This window comes from Zootermopsis nevadensis, unplaced genomic scaffold (assembly GCF_977971745.1).
Source record: "Zootermopsis nevadensis isolate Lab colony 2312 unplaced genomic scaffold, Znev_1.0 Znev_ptg000005l, whole genome shotgun sequence".
Lineage (NCBI taxonomy): Eukaryota > Metazoa > Arthropoda > Insecta > Blattodea > Termopsidae > Zootermopsis > Zootermopsis nevadensis.
In genome coordinates, this window is record NW_028259137.1 from 1,520,805 (window position 1) to 1,538,379 (window position 17,575).

At 36.1% G+C, this 17,575-nt stretch overlaps 1 long non-coding RNA gene across 2 annotated transcripts; it reads left to right on the forward strand.

Annotated features, from left to right (window-relative positions):
* Window positions 1-2,385: 2,385 nt before the first annotated feature.
* LOC147874789 (uncharacterized) lies at window positions 2,386-17,372 on the forward strand. 2 transcript variants are annotated; one of them, XR_015533743.1, is made up of 3 exons: window positions 2,386-2,766; window positions 4,514-9,391; window positions 12,498-17,372. It is a non-coding gene; the product is annotated as an uncharacterized LOC147874789 (long non-coding RNA). The 2 variants fall into 2 exon arrangements; XR_015533744.1 differs by having other exon boundaries at window positions 2,387-2,755; window positions 4,514-9,402.
* The last annotated feature ends 203 nt before the right edge of the window (window positions 17,373-17,575 follow it).

Genomic DNA, 17,575 nt, shown 5'->3' on the forward strand with positions numbered 1-17,575 from the left:
TGTTAACAAGATAATCAGCCGTGCTCCTCATTTGCAGAAGTTAGGGGATCTTTTCTGTTGGAATGTGGAGAAGGAAGAAGTGTTGATGTTGAGGGATCAAATGAAGATATTGAATTTTGATTTAAATATAATGTACTATACCATGCCAGTGAGTTAGTAATGGAGTTTGAGTAGTGTATTTTGAATTTGCAGATGGAGAGCATTTATTGAGAATCAGAATGTGTATTCTGCACTAGAATTATGAACAAGAACATTGCCTGTAACGTCAGAATTGCTTGTATATTAATATTTAGGTTATAAAAATATTATTCACAAAGATGTATATAAATTTCTTCAATGTACTGCAATTTAATATTACCCGAAACATTGTCGTGTGCTATGAAACAAACGCTACTCTATTTTCATAGAGTTGCTGTTTAATATTTTATTGTTTGAATGCAGATATACTGAACTGAACTTTGTCCTTATATTTCAGTACGCTTTATACATCGGTATTTCGAAACTATATGCAAACTGTGTGCCAGTTGCTCTTTATAACAGAACGAGGTAAAAGAATTATATTGTGGTTCTTCAAATATGTGTACGTAAGGTCACTTCATCTTTTATTTACAATTGTATCTTATACCTAATGTCGCCCTCGGTGAATTAGTGGTTAGCTTGCTCGTCACTGGACCCAAGGTACGTGGATTGAAACCCGGCTGAGGTCGATGGATTTTTAAGGTTGATAAAAATGCGTAGTACAACAACTTCCTTCAGAGTTTAAGTAAAGCCAATGGTCCCAAGTTGTAGATTCGCTGCATGTGAAAGAACATTATGAGCATGAATGAGATGTTTCATAAGCAAAATTCAGCGGCAATTTCTCACCTGTCTCTGCTGATTTACTACTAGATGGCTCTAGCAGTCACATCAGGAATGAATTGAAATTGTGCAGAGGCAGAGAGCTGGTCTCACTACCGACAAATGCACGTTTCAAAGACTGGGAAACCTCCAAAAAAGGAGGTGGCGAAGACCCACAACTGGATTGTAGAATTAATTGCTGTGGTCAGACACATTGAAAAATAACGTAATTAATGTAATGAAATTTTCTTATTTCTCAGGAGTTGTCATTTTAAGGCAAGACAAATGTAATTTCTATATGGCAGTATTTCTCACTATTTAAAATGGAAATGAATATTGAAGTTTTTCTACGCATCGAACAATAATTCACAAAATGTAACAGCAGCAAGATCTTGTTCTTTACTGTTTTGTTCTCTCTTCCTTTGTAAAAAATGTTCAGCCTTGGTATTTTCCTTTATATTTGTTGAAAGAAACGTCTGGTTAAAAATTACTGGGCGTGAACCTGTGCTCGTACTAACAGACTCTAGACTCCTTCGGCATGTACCCACTTGTTCCGGTAAGTGTTCAAAGCACTCACTTCAGTAAAGATACCGATGTTCATCTGGGTTGTGATGCCATCCGGACGTGTAGGAAGATATGAACCTTTCTGTAAAATGTTGATATCCACTTACAAGTCCACTCGGTGTTACTAATGTTACCAGCCAGAAGAAAACCACCGTGTTCTGTTGTTTGCATGTCAATTGATGTTTTGTTTCCTTTTCAAGGTGTTTTAAGCTTAGGAAATGGGAAATGTCTCTAAATATCTAACACTACATTTGTATGCGTAATGTTCCAGTATCTGGTGTAATCTTTGCTTGAGATATGTTCTTTCCTGGAAAATCGAAACCCCTCAAAATGTAACAAAAACACTCAGACGTAACAAACGCGTATGATTAGTTACAGACGTACACACCTTAAATTTTTGTGGATTTTACTAACAACAGACAGAATGTTATATAAAATTTAATGCAGTACATACCAACTATTTTTAAAAAAATTCAATGGACGGTAATGACGTTCTACTCTCGTAAACGTCAGGCTAAAGCAACATTTGGTTTATGTTAATATGCTAAATAATTTTGTGTTGTGTTAAGATCTTTTAAATTTTGTATGTTTTATAACTGATTTTCTAAATTAATTTCAAATTTTGATTTGAACCAGTTAGACCCATTGAATTTGTCATGGGAACACATCGACATAGATGGGTGGATAATATTTGCATGGAGGTTACAAAAAATCTGTGGGGACTTTAACTGGATTTATGTGACTCAAAATGCGGAAAAGCAATGATCCTTTGTAAACATTCGAGTTTCATAAATAAGCTGAATCTCTTGGTTTTGTGAGTGACTATCAGCTTCTCAAACAGGGCGCTGTTGCATGTAATTGTGGCCTAATACATCTAGGGAAGGAGAACTGAGACCGATAAATTCGCTATATATTATAACATTTTATAAACAATTTATAAATGGGAGAGACCGTTTATGTCAATGAAATACTTAAATGTCATAACCTTAAAAGTGGCTGTATCTTTATTAATCGTTGACTATTGGCAGTTTTTCCTCGGCGTAGTAACCATGTATGTGGAATAAATGTAAACTCTGTGACGCTCTGTGAGGCCATGGTTGCTAGACTTGTGGAACGAACGAAAGTCGCACATCTCTAGGTTTAATTGCAACCACATGTTTGGTGGCTGTGTTCTGCCGAGGAATTAGTTGCTGATGAATTCAGTAAAAGTTTCCTGGTAGTTACATTATTATTACTCAAGAAAAGCGAGCTGAACTTCTCAAGTTTGAAATTTTCAAGAAACCAACGGCAAAGGAACCATCTACGAATTTGCACAAGTTTGTCTATTGATTCAATGCTGCTTGTAAAAGTTATAGTGAGTATGAAGTACGTATTACTGACCACTTACCGTATGATGGCAAAAACTAGGTCAAATCTACCCACAGAAACGTACCATTAAGGGCGTTACAGGATTTACAACTGTGTTGGCCCTTAAGAGTAACTACAAATTTAGGTTATATTGCAGTTGCAACAACTCACCAATTGAATGGTTTAGGGAATCCGGTGATTCATCACCGAATTAACCAAAGCCCTCCACCAGCCCCAATCCTGGACCAGCAAAATCCAATCGACTTGAACTCTTATGTCCCATAGATCCTGCTTAATTTTATCTTCCTATGTAGGTAGGTCTAGGTCTCTCCATCGATCTCTTCCCCTCAAGCTTCCGAACCAATACCTGGTACACACCTTTTACCCCATCAATGCGTGCCACATGACTCGCCCATCTGTCTTCTTCACATTATCACCCTGACAATACTGTGGGAGAATTACAAATTTTTAAGTTTGTCATTATGCAGTTTTCTCCGTGTCCCATCGTCTTTTCCTCTAGGCCCAAATATACTCCTCAACACCTGCAATCTGTGTTGATCCCTCAGAGTGAGAGACCAAGTTTTGCACCCATACAAAACAACAGGCAAAAATATTGTTTTGTGTGCTTTGATCTTTAGGTTCTTAGAAATCAGAGGAGGAGACAAATATTTTCAACTGAGAAGTATTAAGCATTTCCAGAATTTAGTCTCCTCCTAATTTCCTTTTTGATTTGTTATTGTGATTGTGCATACACTTTTAAAAATACACTATTTTGTGTCGTATGCTTTTGTTGTTCCTAAAGATTTGAATGCAATTACTTATAAAAATACAATATTTAAATATAAAAATTGTGTGATCAGTTTCTGGCTATGATTACCTGGATGCTTTTCCCCATCAGGAAGAAAGAGAAAGACTTGGATATTATGGAGGCCCTGAGATCACTGCCCCAGTTGTTCCCCCTTAAAATCTGGCCCTGATTTAGGAGGTGTGTGGTCCAGTTTGCTAATGACAAACAGCGAAGTAGGTCTACTAGCAAGCATGAAAAATCAGTTCTTAGTAACTGCTTATGAAAATTAAGTACAAACCATTCAGTTATGTTCAAAAGTTTAAAGAGCGGTAACAATAGCATGAGTCGCTGTACTTGAAAGGTCATTGTTGTCCATCAGATCTTATTATTTAGATAAAGTTCATGTTTCAGAGGGGACCACCATACTTGAAAGTTATTCTTGTGATTAAAACTTACATTTTGAGGAAGAAGTTTAGCCACCAGACAAGTATGCTAAGTGATGACTTAATATGGTATTCTATAACTTGCCTGGGTCCAGAGGTGGGATCTCATAATTTGTTAATTCCTAATACCAAGTGAAAGAAAAAGAATTTTTAACCATTTACTCCTTCTATAACGGGGTATGGCTATTTCTGAAATCTATTTATGTGATTTTTTCTTAGATAACGATTTATTGAAGACAGAAATCTAATGTCGCAGATTCGAACCTGATCACACTTTTGATATCACTTCATTTTTATAAATCATTTCGTTATCTAATGAGATATACATTTTATATTAGGCCCTAATACTAAAGCTGTGAGATCCCAAACTGATTGTTGTGACTGTGTTGCACCAGAACAATTATTAGATCAGAGTGAATGGGATTAAATTCAGAGGAAATCAATTTTTTAAATTTGTTTCGTGGAAAAGGGTTCTGCAGGACTTTTTGTTTGAAATTTTATGTATGTGAACCGAAATTGTCGCACTTTATTTCAGAATGTGTTTGCTTGTGAGCAGTGCTCTCACGTTATAGAAATGGCCATGTAACTGCAGACTGTGCCATGACGAGGGCTGCGAAGCCACAAAGTTGATATCCACATACCGAAACTTGACGCTGCACGAAATGTCACTTACAACAGAAGTGATATGGAAGAAATTCACAAGTGTAAGATCTTTTATAATATAAGAATAAGCACAGTAAGTAAGTGAAAGTGAAAGTGTTTATATCTGAAGTGTGGCCGGATTAAGATATGCGTAACTTAAAATATGTGAAAGTTAAATATACTGAGTTTGCTGCACAGAAATTAACATTAAATAAATTTGTTTTATATTAAATATTTGATAAGCTTTAGTAAGATTTGTGAACGTCAACTATAATATCAACAGTTGAAGTAAAGTTGTATAAAAATTAGTGAAGAAACTGTCAAATGGTGGAACTGAGCTGAACTGACACCGCTTAATACTGTAAAATATTTAGCTGAGCGCCCACTGATTCTGGCCTACGGTGACCAGACTCCTCCTCACTGTTAATTCAGGTACATTTTCTTGTCTACTTTTACTCTTCAGAATATATTTTTTGTGAAAGTTCACCACAAACGTGACACATCACGCCATCTGGCAGAGACGTTAACACTGGACTCTCTTAAACCCATACTCAATTTTTTGTCAAAAATCGCTAACTTGTAGACGAATTTTTGGAACTCGTGATAAATATATTCATAATAGAAAAAATGCCACGTAAGAAACAACCACCTTCGTTAATCAAAATATGCCTAAAAGCGTTCACAGACTGGTTCTTAAATGCATGGGAGACCGGTAGTTTGCAAGAACTAGACAATTTTAGACTGGAAGTGCACAGATTCTTGTCATCGCGTATTCCTTCTATGGTTGCCGACGGCTTAATTTCACAAATGATCGAGTCATTCGTTAAGAGATATCCATGTCATAATTATATGCATACAATCGCCTTCCGTGGCTTTATAATGCTGCCGCGGTTAAATGTTTTAGATCTCTCGAATTTAAAATACCTTATAGCTATTATCAAAGGATTCTGTGAAGATTTTATTGCTACAGAATTACACTCGCTTGGATGGTTGGTGAAGATTTGTTTTAAAATTCATGAAAGACGCAGTGACCTACAATTATGTACTAATCACACTTTGGAGCTAATTGGAAAGAACTGCCCACAACTAAAGTCATTAAATATTTCTTATAATAGATTTGTTAGTAATGAAGGCCTGCGGTGTCTTGTTCCATGTTCAGAAAATCCAGGGTGTCCTCTCTTAGAAGAAATATTTGTTTATAATTGTCATGTTTGTGAGATAGGAGTGGCTAATATTCTGAGGTCATTGCCCAACATTCGTTTAATTGGATACAAGAAAATGGTTTTATGTCTTCTTCATTTGTATGAGCAGATGACCAGAGACGGCAGTCCTTTGAAAGAGCGCCTTAAACTTACACATGTTGAAAATACGAGTATACACCTTGATCGAAGATACATGCGTTTTGACAAAACAGTGGTCGATGTCGTATGTACGCTTTGTCCACACTTGTATGATCTTAAAGTCCATGTAGTAGATTCGGATGTTTCAAAACTTGAACAGTTCAAGTCTCTCACTTCACTGGAACTGACCTATAAAATTAAGAGACCGGCGTCTCCAGGGGAAGGTACAGAGTACTTCCTCCGTGTTCAAGGTGCACAGCTCGGCAGCCTAGCAATAACTTGTGACGTCCTTCACGAGAAGCAAATTATAATGCTTGGGGAATATTGCTCTAACTTAAAACATCTGTATCTGAAATGCGAGAGGCTAGAACTGTGTCATTTGGAACTGGAACATGACGACGCGCTCAGCAAATGCAAATTCTTTAAACTTGAATCATTTTTTTTTTTAATTAGGGAAGAACCGGAGCATGTGTCCGAATTTCCTGTGAGAGTTGTACAGTGCATATTACGTAATACAGACAGGCTTGAAGAGCTAATGATTTTTGTAAATACTTCCTCAATATCAGATGTTTGGATGAATGAGTTGTTATCATCTGTAAACACAGCAGTGCTAAAAGAATTGATGATTGCTTTGCCTGGCGCAAAGAGTAATTCGGCAGTCATTGATCTGTCGATGTCATCTGTTAACAAGATAATCAGCCGTGCTCCTCATTTGCAGAAGTTAGGGGATCTTTTCTGTTGGAATGTGGAGAAGGAAGAAGTGTTGATGTTGAGGGATCAAATGAAGATATTGAATTTTGATTTAAATATAATGTACCATACCATGCCAGTGAATTGGTAATGGAGTTTGAGTAGTGTATTTTGAATTTGCAGATGGGGAGCATTTATTAAGAATCAGAATGTGTATTCTGCACTAGAATTATGAACAAGAACATTGCCTGTAACATCAGAATTGCTTGTATATTAATATTTAGGTTATAAAAAATATTTTTCACAAAGATGTCTATAAATTTCTTCAATGTACTGCAGTTTAATATTACCCGAAACATTGTCATGTGTTATGAAACAAACGCTACTCTATCTTCATAGAGTTGCTATTTAATATTTTATTGTTTGAATGCAGATATACTGAACTGAACTTTGTCCTTATATTTCAGTATGCTTTATACATCGGTATTTCGAAACTATATGCAAACTGTGTGCCAGTTGCTCTTTATAACAGAACGAGGTAAAAGAATTATATTGTGATTCTTCAAATATGTGTATGTAAGGTCATTTACAAATGTATCTATATCTAATGTCACCCTTGGTGAGTTAGTGGTTAGCTTGCTCATCACTGAACCCGAGGTACGTGGATTGAAACCCGGCTGAGGTCGATAGATTTTTAAGGGTGATAAAAATGCGTAGTACAAGAACTTCCTTCAGAGTTTATGTAAAGCCAATGGTCCTATGTTGTAGATTCGCTGCGTGTGAAAGAACGTTATGAGCATGAATGAGATGTTTCATAAGCAAAATTCAGCGGCAATTTCTCACCTGTCTCTGCTGATTTACTACTAGATGGCTCTAGCAGTCACATCAGGAATGAATTGAAATTGTGCAGAGGCAGAGAGCTGGTCTCACTACCGACAAATGCACGTTTCAAAGACTGGGAAACCTCCAAAAAAGGAGGTGGCGAAGACCCACAACTGGATTGTAGAATTAATTGCTGTGGTCAGACACATTGAAAAATAACGTAATTAATGTAATGAAATTTTCTTATTTCTCAGGAGTTGTCATTTTAAGGCAAGACAAATGTAATTTGTATATGGCAGTATTTCTCACTATTTAAAATGGAAATGAATATTGAAGTTTTTCTACGCATCGAACAATAATTCACAAAATGTAACAGCAGCAAGATCTTGTTCTTTACTGTTTTGTTCTCTCTTCCTTTGTAAAAAATGTTCAGCCTTGGTATTTTCCTTTATATTTGTTGAAAGAAACGTCTGGTTAAAAATTACTGGGCGTGAACCTGTGCTCGTACTAACAGACTCTAGACTCCTTCGGCATGTACCCACTTGTTCCGGTAAGTGTTCAAAGCACTCACTTCAGTAAAGGTACCAATGTTCGTCTGGGTTGTGATGCCGTCCGGATGTGTAGGAAGATACGAACCTTTCTGTAAAATGTTGATATCCACTTACAAGTCCCCTTGGTGTTCCTAATGTTACCAGCCAGAAGAAAACCACCGTGTTCTGTTGTTTGCATGTCAATTGGTGTTTTGTTTCCTTTTCAAGGTGTTTTAAGCTTAGGAAATGGGAAAAGTCTCTAAATATCTAACACTACATTTGTATGCGTAATGTTCCAGTATCTGGTGTAATCTTTGCTTGAGATATGTTCTTTCCTGGAAAATCGAAACCGCTCATAATCCTCAAAATGTAACAAATCACTCAGACGTAACAAACGCGTATGATTAGTTACAGACGTACACACCTTAAATTTTTGTGGATTTTACTAACAACAGACAGAATGTTATATAAAATTTAATGCAGTACATACCAAGTATTTTTAAAAATTTTCAACGGACGGTAATGACGTTCTACTCTCGTAAACGTCAGGCTAAAGCAACATTTGGTTTATGTTAATATGCTAAATAATTTTGTGTTGTGTTAAGACCTTTTGAATTTTGTATGTTTTATAACTGATTTTCTAAATTAATTTCAAATTTTGATTTGAACCAGTTAGACCCATTGAATTTGTCATGGGAACACATCGACATAGATGGGTGGATAATATTTGCATGGGGTTACAAGAAATCTGTGGGGACTTTAACTGGATTTATGTGACTCAAAATGCGGAAAAGCAATGATCCTTTGTAAACATTCGAGTTTCATAAATAAGCTGAATCTCTTGGTTTTGTGAGTGACTATCAGCTTCTCAAACAGGGCGCTGTTGCATGTAATTGTGGCCTAATACATCTACGGAAGGAGAACTGAGACCGATAAATTCGCTATATATTATAACATTTTATAATCAATTTATAAAGGGGAGAGACCGTTTATGTCAATGAAATACTTAAATGTCATAACCTTAAAAGTGGCTGTATCTTTATTAATCGTTGACTATTGGCAGTTTTTCCTCGGCGTAGTAACCATGTATGTGGAATAACTGTAAACTCTGTGACATTCTGTGAGGCCATGGTTGCTAGACTTGTGGAACGAACAAAAGTTGCACATCTCTAAGTTTAATTGCAACGACATGTTTGGTGGCTGTGTTCTCCCGAGGAATTAGTTGCTGATGAATTCAGTAAAAGTTTCCTGGTAGTTACATTATTATTACTCAAGAAAAGCGAGCTGAACTTCTCAAGTTTGAAATTTTCAAGAAACCAACGGCAAAGGAACCATCTACGGATTTGCACAAGTTTGTCTATTGATTGGATGCTGCTTGTAAAAGTTATAGTGAGTATGAAGTACGTATTACTGACCACTTACCGTATGATGGCAAAAACTAGGTCAAATCTACCCACAGAAACGTACCATTAAGGGCGTTACAGGATTTACAACTGTGTTGGCCCTTATCAGTAACTACAAATTTAGGTTATATTGCAGTTGCAACTACTCACCAATTGAATGGTTTAGGGAATCCGGTGGTTCATCACCGAATTAACCAAAGCCCTCCACCAGCCCCAATCCTGGACCAGCAAAATCCAATCGCCTTGAACTCTTATGTCCCATAGATCCTGCTTAATATTATCTTCCTATATAGGTAGGTCTAGGTCTCCCCATAGATCTCTTCCCCTCAAACTTCCGAACCAATACCTGGTACACACCTTTTACCCCATCAATGCGTGCCACATGACTCGCCCATCTCAGTCTTCTTCACATTATCACCCTGACAATACTGAGTAGAGTAGAGTAGAGTTTAGTTTATTTACATTGCGTAGATCCTTCTTAGGACTCAACCAAAGGATGTAGAACATGTCATTTCATACAATATACATACACTTCACAACTTTCAACACAAGTACAAGAACGTATTTCACATATCAATGTACATAAATTTCAGATTCTGCAATACAAGTATGAAAAATAATTTTACAAATTAATATACATAAACCTCAGAATTTTAAATATAAATACAAAACTTGCTTTACATATACGTAGATTATGGATATAAAGCTTAAACATTTTCAGCAGAGATGAAGTTATCTACAGAATAAAAGGAGTGAGTAAAGAGGTAATCTTTCAATGCAGGCTTGAATACCTTTATATCATAATTTAGACTTTTAATTGTTGGTGGAAGATTATTAAACAACTTGGTATCTGTATAGTACACTCCTTTCTGATATTTAGTAAAGTTAGCATTTGGCACATAGAGATCATGTTTACGTCTTGTATTTAAATTACGTACATCTGTATTTCTTTTAAATTTATCCATGTTTTCCACCACAAATGATAACAAGCAGAGTATAAATTCACTTGCAAGTGGAAGTATATTAAATTTACGAAATAATTTTCTACAAGATACCCTGCTTTTGACACCAGCCATTATTCTAATTATTTTCTTTTGCATGTAAAAACCTTTATTACTGTCTGTTGAATTTCCCCAAAAGATTAATCCATATGACAATACAGAGTGAAAGTAAGCAAAGTAAACTAGCTTTAAAGTATCTATTGTCATGAGTGGTACGACTTGCAGAGCTTGATTTGGGAATAATATACTCAATGTGTTTCTTCCAATTTAAGGTACTGTCGACTTGTAAGCCAAGGAATTTGTTTGTTTCAACTTCCACAATTAATTTTTCTTCAAAACCTATATTTAATCTAGGATATGTCTTGTGCTTAGTAACAAATTTTATGAAGTTTGTTTTTACAAAATTTAGTGCTAGTTTGTTAGCTCTAAACCATTTGTTTATGTTGGCAAAGACATCATTCATGATATTTTCAAGATAGATCAATTCTTGGTGTGCAATAATGATACTTGTATCATCAGCAAAAAGAATGGGTTTGGATATAGAGTTCACAGTTGCCGGCAAGTCATTTATATATATGAGGAAAAGTAAGGGCCCAAGAACTGAACCTTGTGGCACTCCGTGATTTACGATACCCCATTCTGAATAGGTATTATGACTGGTATGAGGGCTTTCAATTTCTACTTTCTGCCTTCTATTATTTAGGTAGGATTTAAACCATTGTCCTGCTATACCGCGAATCCCATAAAATTTCAGTTTCATTAGTAATATTTCATGGTTTACACAATTACAAATTTTTAAGTCCATCATTATGCAGTTTTCTCCATGCCCCATCGTCTTTTCCTCTAGGCCCAAATATACTCCTCAACACCTGCAATCTGTGTTCCTCCCTCAGAGTGAGAGACCAAGTTTTGCACCCATACAAAACAACAGGCAAAAATATTGTTTTGTGTGCTTTGATCTTTAGGTTCTTAGAAATCAGAGGAGGAGACAAATATTTTGAACTGAGAAGTAGCAAGCATTTCCAGAATTTAGTCTCCTCCTAATTTCCTTTTTGATTTGTTATTGTGATTGTGCATACACTTTTAAAAATAAACTATTTTGTGTCATATGCTTCTGTTGTTCCTAAAGATTTGAATGCAATTACTTATAAAAATACAATATTTAAATATAAAAATTGTGTGATCAGTTTCTGGCTATGATTACCTGGATGCTTTTCCCCATCAGGAAAAAAGAGAAAGACTTGGATATTATGGAGGCCCTGAGATCACTGCGCCAGTTGTTACCCCTTAAAATCTGGCCCTGATTCAGGGGGTGTGTGGTCCAGTTTGCTAATGACTATCAGCGAAGTAGGTCTACTAGCAAGCATGAAAAATCAGTTCTTAGTAACTGCTTATGAAAATTAAGTACAAACCATTCAGTTATGTTCAAAAGTTTAAAGAGCGGTAACAATAGCATGAGTCACTGTACTTGGAAGGTCATTGTTGTCCATCAGATCTTATTATTTAAATAAAGTTCATGTTTCAGAGGGGACCACCATACCTGAACGTTATTCTTGTGATTAAAACTTACATTTTGAGGAAGAATTTTAGCCACCAGACAAGTATGCTAAGTGAAGACTTAATATGGTATTCTATAACTTACCTGGGTCCAGAGGTGGGATCTCATAATTTGTTAATTCCTAATACCAAGAGAAAGAAAAAGAATTGTTATCAATTTACTCCTTCTATAATGGGGTATGGCTATTTCTGAAATTTATTTATGTGATTTTTACTTAGATAATGATTTATTGGAGACAGAAATCTAATGTCACAGATTCAAACCTGATCACACTTTTGATATCACTTCATTTTTTAAATCATTTCATTGTTTAATGAGAAATACATTTTATATTAGGCCCTAATACTAAAGCTGTGAGATCCCAAACTGATTGTTGTGACTGTGTTGCACCAGAACAATTATTAGATCAGAGTGAATGGGATTAAATTCAGAGGAAATCAATTTTTTAAATTTGTTTTGTGGAAAAGGGTTCTGCAGGACTTTTTGTTTGAAATTTTATGTATGTGAACCGAAATTGTCGCACTTTATTTCAGAATGTGTTTGCTTGTGAGGAGTGCTCTCACGTTATAGAAATGGCCATGTAACTGCAGACTGTGCCATGACGAGGGCTGCGAAGCCACAAAGTTGATATCCACATACCGAAACTTGACGCTGCACGAAATGTCACTTACAACAGAAGTGATATGGAAGAAATTCACAAGTGTAAGATCTTTTATAATATAAGAATAAGCACAGTAAGTAAGTGAAAGTGAAAGTGTTTATATCTGAAGTGTGGCCGGATTAAGATATGCGTAACTTAAAATATGTGAAAGTTAAATATACTGAGTTTGCTGCACAGAAATTAACATTAAATAAATTTGTTTTATATTAAATATTTGATAAGCTTTAGTAAGATTTGTGAACGTCAACTATAATATCAACAGTTGAAGTAAAGTTGTATAAAAATTAGTGAAGAAACTGTTAAATGGTGGAACTGAGCTGAACCGACAGCACTTAATACTGTAAAATATTTAGCTGTGAGTCCACTGATTCTGGCCTATGGTGACCATACTCCTCCTCACTGTTAATTCAGGTACACTTTCTTGTCTACTTTTACTCTTCAGGGTATATTTTTTGTGAAAGTTCACCACAAACGTGACACATCACGCCATCTAGCAGAGACGTTAACACTGGACTCTCTTAAACCCATACTCAATTTTTTGTCAAAAGTTGCTAACTAGTAGACGAATTTTTAGAACTCGTGATAAATATATTGATAATAGAAAAAATGCCACGTAAGAAACAACCACCTTCGTTAATCAAAATATGCCTAAAAGCGTTCACAGACTGGTTCTTAAATGCATGGGAGACCACTAATTGGCAAGAACTAAAAAATTTTGGACTGGAAGTGCAGAGATTCCTGTCATCGCATATTCCTTCTGTGGTTGCCGACAGCTTAATTTCACAAATGATCGAGTCATTCGTTAAGAGATATCGACGTCATGGTTATATGCGTACGATCGACTTCCATGACTATATAATTCTGCCGCGGTTAAATGTTTTAGATCTCTCAAATTTAAAATACCTTATATATATCATGAAAGGATGTGAAGATGTTATGGCTATAGAATTACACTCGCTTGGAAGGTTGGTGAAGATTTATTTTAAAATTCATGGAAATCGCAGTGACCTACAATTATGTACTAATCACACTTTGGAGCTAATTGGAAAGAACTGCCCACAACTAAAGTCATTAAATGTTTCTTATAATAAATTTGTTAGTAATGGAGGCCTGCGGTGTCTTGTTCCATGCTCAGAAAATCCAGGGTGTCCTCTCTTAGAAGAAATATTTGTTTATAATTGTCATGTTTGTGAGATAGGAGTGGCTAATATTCTGAGGTCATTGCCCAACATTCGTTTAATTGGATACGAGAAAATGGTTTTATGTCTTCTGGAGTTGCATAAGCAGATTACCAGATACGGCAGGCCTTTGAAAGAGCGTCTTAAACTTACACATGTTGAAAATACGAGTATACACCTTGATCGAAGTTACATGCGATTTGACAAAACAGTGGTCGATGTCGTATGTACGCTTTGTCCACACTTGTATGATCTTAAAGTCCATGTAGCAGATGAGGATGTTCCTAAACTTGAACAGTTCAAGTCTCTCACTTCACTGGAACTGATCTATAAAATTAAGAGACCGGCGTCTCCAGGGGAAGGTACAGAGTACTTCCTCCGTGTTCGAGGCGCACAGCTCGGCAGCCTCAAAATAACTTGTGACGTCCTTCACGAGAAGCAAATTATAATGCTTGGGGAAAATTGCTCTAACTTAAAACATCTGTATCTGAAATGCGAGAGGCTAGAACTGTGTCATTTGGAACTGGAACATGACGACGCGCTCAGCAAATGCAAATTATTTAAACTTGAATCACTGTATTTTTCAACTGAGGAAGAACCGGAGCATGTGTCCGAATTTCCTGTGAGAGTTGTACAGTGCATATTACGTAATACAGACAGGCTTGAAGAGCTAATGATTTTTGTAAATTATTCCTCAATATCAGATGTTTGGATGAATGAGTTGTTATCATCTGTCAACACAGCAGTGCTGAAAGAATTGTTCATTGCTTTGCCTGGCTCAAAGAGTAATTCGGAAGTCATTGATCTGTCGATGTCATCTGTTAACAAGATAATCAGCCGTGCTCCTCATTTGCAGAAGTTAGGGGATCTTTTCTGTTGGAATGTGGAGAAGGAAGAAGTGTTGATGTTGAGGGATCAAATGAAGATATTGAATTTTGATTTAAATATAATGTACTATACCATGCCAGTGAGTTAGTAATGGAGTTTGAGTAGTGTATTTTGAATTTGCAGATGGAGAGCATTTATTGAGAATCAGAATGTGTATTCTGCACTAGAATTATGAACAAGAACATTGCCTGTAACGTCAGAATTGCTTGTATATTAATATTTAGGTTATAAAAATATTATTCACAAAGATGTATATAAATTTCTTCAATGTACTGCAATTTAATATTACCCGAAACATTGTCGTGTGCTATGAAACAAACGCTACTCTATTTTCATAGAGTTGCTGTTTAATATTTTATTGTTTGAATGCAGATATACTGAACTGAACTTTGTCCTTATATTTCAGTACGCTTTATACATCGGTATTTCGAAACTATATGCAAACTGTGTGCCAGTTGCTCTTTATAACAGAACGAGGTAAAAGAATTATATTGTGGTTCTTCAAATATGTGTACGTAAGGTCACTTCATCTTTTATTTACAAATGTATCTTATAACTAATGTCGCCCTCGGTGAATTAGTGGTTAGCGTGCTCGTCACTGGACCCAAGGTACGTGGATTGAAACCCGGCTGAGGTCGATGGATTTTTAAGGGTGATAAAAATGCGTAGTACAAGAACTTCCTTCAGAGTTTAAGTAAAGCCAATGGTCCCAAGTTGTAGATTCGCTGCATGTAAAAGAACGTTATGAGCATGAATGAGATGTTTCATAAGCAAAATTCAGTGGAAATTTTTCACCTGTCTCTGCTGATTTACTACTAGATGGCTCTAGCAGTCAAATCAGAAATGAATAGAAATTGTGCAGAGGCAGAGAACTGGTCTCACTACCCACAAATGCACATTTCAAAGACTGGGAAACCTCTGAAAAAGGAGGTGGCGTAGACCGACAACTTGATTGTAGAGCCAAGGAAGAAGAAGAATCTTATATTTAATATTACAGTCAACTTACATGAATGATACTTTTAGTTTGGAGAGTTACTATGGATAGAAATAATTGCTGTGGTCAGACACATTGAAAAATAACGTAATTAATGTAATGAAATTTCCATATTTCTCAGGAGTCGTCATTTGAAGGCAAGACAAATGTAATTTGTATACGGCAGTATTTCTCACTGTCAAACTATTTAAAATGGAAATGAAAATTGAAGTTTTTCTACGCATCGAACAATAATTCAAAAAATGTAACAGCAGCAAGATCTTGTTCTTTACTGTTTTGTTCTCCCTTCCTTTGCAAAAAATTTTCAGCCTTGTTATTTTCCTTTATATTTGTTGTAAGAAACATCTGGTTAAAAATTACTGGGCGTGAACCTGTGCTCGTACTAACAGACTGTAGACTCCTTCGGCATGTACCCACTTGTTCCGGTAAGTGTTCAAAGCACTCACTTCAGTAAAGATACCGATGTTCGTCTGGGTTGTGATGCCGTCCGGACGTGTAGGAAGATATGAACCTTTCTGTAAAATGTTGATATCCACTTACAAGTCCACTCGGTGTTACTAATGTTACCAACCAGAACAAAAACACCGTGTGCTGTTGTTTGCATGTCAATTTATGTTTTGTTTTCCTTTCAAGGTGTTTTAAACTTAGGAAATGGGAAAAGTCACAGATAGCTGTAACTGGCGAGTAGCGAGGCTGTATTAACTGTGTGGTAGGATGTGTAACTGAAACATACAGGGTGCACAACAGAGGTTTATGACACTGCATCATGAGGACTTGAAGATGTCTCAGGATTTGCAAGTAGAAATGTTTATTAATAGTCGGGCCTTGTGGGAATGTACTCATAATGCACAACACCGTTGCAGAAGAAAAAGGACGCTGAGCATCGGATTTGTTTTGTTGTGCTGTTGACATTTTTTAAATGCAGGGACAACTGTAGAGCTATGTTTCATTGTGTGTGATAATTATAGTAATTTAAAAAGTATTATTTCTCTCTTCTCATAAATATTCTTCATTAACATTTTTGACTCTTTAGCCTGCGCATTGGACACGCGGTCTGAGGCATGGAACTCGTGCGCCTGGCCGCTCTCGACATTGGGTTCGAGTCCCACTCGAGGCATGGATGTTTTTCCGCGTCGTTCTGTGTTGGTATATGTAGAAGCTTTGCAGTAGGGCTGAACACTCATGCAAGGAGTTCTACCAATGTCCAAAAACAGATCAGCCGTAAACCGCCAAGAGAGGTAAAAACGCAGAACCTGCGATGCGAGGCAAATGCAAATGAAGAAAAAAAAATTGACTCTTTGAATTGAGTGTGCTTTTCATCATATTCCTTCGTCTGCTATTTGGTCTTATTATCTGTTCTTTTCCTATATCTTTTCACCTTGACTGTTGTCCTTGGGATCCTTATTTTTCATAATCATGTTCAAACCGCACTACACTTTTTTTCTTGTAGTTGTATTTGTAACATTTTCATATTAACCAATATATGAATGTATATTATAGAAAAACGTGTTTGCAGATGTACATCTAATTCATTTCGTTTTGTCTTTGTATGTGAAGAGTTTAAAATGTGAATAATTTATAATGTAATTTTGTGAAACAAGTAATTGTGTGGTGTATCTATAGACAAGGAGCAGTACAGCAAACATTTCATCAAGTGGAATAATAAAGGAAAATATACAAAATTGTATTTGTTACCCTGTTACCATTCTCAGATGTCATTAACTCTTACATTCTCATATGTCGTCAAACTCGGAGTCTCAAAGTCTCACAGAAGTGTACGTGCAGTCTCTCGTCAGATTCAAGAATATATCGTCATAGTATGGATGGTGATTTTTGTTGTTTTTAAGAAAATTATTTTCTACGTGAAAACATACAGTCAGTAGTTTTGTG